The sequence below is a fragment of the Lactuca virosa genome, chromosome 1 (genome assembly GCF_052849685.1).
Source record: "Lactuca virosa cultivar CGN04683 chromosome 1, Lactuca_virosa_CGN04683_v6, whole genome shotgun sequence".
Taxonomy (NCBI): Eukaryota; Viridiplantae; Streptophyta; class Magnoliopsida; order Asterales; family Asteraceae; genus Lactuca; species Lactuca virosa.
In genome coordinates, this window is record NC_136426.1 from 182730166 (window position 1) to 182733655 (window position 3490).

The 3490-nt window shown below is 38.9% G+C and overlaps 1 non-coding gene across 1 annotated transcript; it reads right to left on the reverse strand.

Annotated features, from left to right (window-relative positions):
• Nucleotides 1-3171: 3171 nt before the first annotated feature.
• LOC145151711 (small nucleolar RNA R71) lies at nucleotides 3172-3278 on the reverse strand. Its single transcript, XR_013732271.1, has one exon. It is a non-coding gene; the product is annotated as a small nucleolar RNA R71 (small nucleolar RNA).
• Nucleotides 3279-3490: the final 212 nt, after the last annotated feature.

Consider the following 3490-nt stretch of genomic DNA (forward strand, 5'->3'; position numbering starts at 1 on the left):
ATGCGTTGCTGTCCTTTCACACTATAACAAAGCTCTAGATGAGAAGAACATTGCGTCCCAAGAAATGTTCCATGTGAGAGGAAGACTAGAAGACAAGAGACTAAAAGTGACCATGTTAGAAAAGGATTTAGTGTTAGAAAAGGATGCTAGAATGTTATATGAGACTCAACTAGGAATAACCTTGAACTAGAGAGACTTATCTTAGAAAGAAATTGTATGCTTGAATCTTTTAATTGAAAAACTGTTTAATGAAAGTGAAGCAATTGAAAATATTGTTAACAATGGGACTGTCGATAATACATATAATTGGGGATGGTCCAACGGTTATTCAACCAAAGACTCCTCCCCTCGATTCAACAAAGATCGTCCTTACATCCCTCCTGATAGAGAATTTCATTTCCCTGTCAATAACAAGACTTTTCCTGAAGATATTAGAGCCCACTTCGGAAGACTTCACAATCTGAGCAATAATTGTGTCATCGAGGAAATCATTCCCGAAACCTCGGATCCTCCAAGTGATCAAATACCCATATGTGACACAATTTATTCCAACTCTCAGACCTCTTCTGTCGTTGATGAAGAAATTCTCATGGAAGGACCTAATGAATGTCCAAATCCAAGTCCTACACTCTGCAGTCCTACACTCTGCAGTCCTGGACCGCAGTCTGTCCCACTCACCATAAAATGTCCCACCAAAGAAGCATCACAGACTTATTCTATGGTATTTGAATCTTCTCTACCACAGACCGAAGTCAAAAGCACTATATCCATTCAACCCATTCTTCATGAGTTACAAATAGAAAATTTTGAATATGGTCAATGCTCTCAGAGTCCTACTTTCTCCAGTTCTGATGAATCAAGTCCACGTTTTCAAACATAATCAAAGGTTTTTAGGAAACCGCAGTTGCACACAACTGACTGTGGCTCTCCCAAAACTCGAGCAAAACATGCTTTCAAAGAGGAACTTAGAAATAGTGGCACAAAACGGAAAACCATTTTCAAAGGAAAAAATCATCAATTTTCAAAAATCTCTGAACAAAGATGTTTTGACCAACCTGGAATCTCAAATCAATTTAAAAAAATCTATGAATTCAACAAATTTGACAAAAAAGAGTTTCCACAGCTAAAAGAATCTGAGAAATCTCAAAGGGAAGTTAAATCTTTTCAAAGATATCATTTTCAAAATTATTGCTTGGACAATCCAAAATGGAAAGGGATTTTGCCAACTCCTAAGACTTTTCAGTCACATCAATTTGTCAAAAGAAATGAACCTAGGAAGATTTCACAAGCTCAAGCTTTTCAAAATACCAAGACCATTTCAGTCAATTTACACTATCGGACTAGTCACAAGCCCTCTACTACACCCTTTAGACTGCTGACCATAAACAGTATCTGGCTAAATGACAAAAATCTGACCTTTGGATTTTATCATTGTAACAAATCAAATCAAGCTCATTTTTCTGAACCTCATCTCACTACGGAAAGATATGTCAAGTTAAATCTCACAAACACCCAGGTTTAGGCCTCAAAGTTGACATGCATTCTGTCCCAAAAGCACACGTGCATGTGATATGTGCATATTTAGTTATATATTTAGTATAGATTTTTATTATTTATTAGCTAATTATTTACATATTATGGACAAAATGTACTTAATAGTGTTCAAATTGTATTTTCAGCTCAAAAGAAAAGCTCGGAGGTAAAAGGAAGCAGGAAGTACGATCGAAAGCTCGGGAACTAAAGAAAGAAGAAAAATGCTAAATCATGAAGCTACTCGGCGAGTAGGGACGTCTACTCGACGAGTACATACGAAGATTCTCGAAGCAACACGTAAAGTCCTTGCTGTATATGGATTCCTCAAGGGGACTCGACTAGTCGGTTGTCCACTCAACGAGTAGCCCCTGTTTTGAGAAATCTATAAATAGAAGCCACAATCCCGAATTGACTCTCTCTCTGGCTTTTGGGAAGCTTACTTGGCGACTAAGGAGACTGTTGGAGATCTGAAGAACGTGTGAAAAACCCTAATCCTCAATTCTAAGAAGACTAAGGCAACTTAGGTTTAAATTTACACTTCACCTTTGAATAGAACTATGTCTAGCATGTTTGAATTCGTTTTTAGTTTGTTATCTACTGCAATTATGAACTAATTTCGTTAGTTTCTGTTTAGGGTAGACAAGTTTGCTCCTATGGATTAATTTACTGCTTTAATTGTGTAGGTACTAGGTTTAGTTTTAATTTTATTTGATTTGTTAGAATTTTGTTTTTTTTTAGTTTTAGCCTTGCACTCGCCGAGTGAAATCGAAGCTACTCGGCGAGTCCATCGCTGAAACTCAGTTTCGTTTTTATTTTATTTTTGTTCTTTTTTACGCGTGTTTCCCGTTTTGTTTACAGTTCGTTTATGACCAGGGGAGGAGGTACACCTTTGATCCCACCGCTTGACGACCCGGAAGCAATCTTAAAGAAAAACAAAGGCAAAACCGTAGGAGAAACCGCAACATCAAAAAATTTGCCATTAAAGAATCTCAAATCTGTTTTTAGTAAGAAAAAGGACAAGAAAGCGGGAGAATCCAACAATTTTTCTAAAGCAAACGAAGACCCAAACAAGGACGATATCGTGTACGAATCCGAAAAAGAAGAAAGAGAATACGAGGAAGGAAGCGACATCGAGGGCGAATCGGCTGACCCCATGGCTAACATTGATGAAGTTCCCATGGGTGAATGGAAGAAAAGGATGCGTGACGACACCGGCCTGGGACTCGTGCAACCCGCGATTCCCGTAACTGCCACCTTTGAACTTAAAGGCCACATACTTGCTCAACTTAAGGAGATTCCATTCTACGGGAATGATCATGAAGACACATACAAGCATCGATTCCCATAACTGCCACCTTTGAACTTAAAGGCCACATACTTGCTCAACTTAAGGAGATTCCATTCTACGGGAAGGATCATGAAGACCAATACAAGCATCTTGACGAAGTCAATGACATAGCCGACTACTTCACTGTCCCTAATGTGGCCCGCGACACTGTTTTTCTTCGTATGCTACCTGTCACATTCAAGGGAGCTGCAAAGGATTGGCTAAAATCATTTCCCCCAGGATCCATCACTACATCGGCTAAAATGAAAAAAGAATTCATAGACCAATTTTGCCCTCCTTCAAAAATAGCCAAGTTGAAGAAAGCCATAGCTAATTTTGAACAACAAGCTGGAGAGTCACTATATGAGGCATGGGAAAGGTACAAAGGCTTACTAAGGAATTGCCCACATCACGATCTAAACAGCCAACAAGAAGTCTCCATCTTCTATGATGGAGTAAACGTGACAAATAGGCAACTCCTTGATTCGCAAGGACCACTCACAAAGAAAGCACCCCCAGTGATAAAGGCCCTAATTGAAGAATTCTCTAAACACTATAGAGAATATCATAACCCAAGAAATGACTTGACTCGAGGGGCGGTGAACTTTATTACTGATGACATGGCAACAT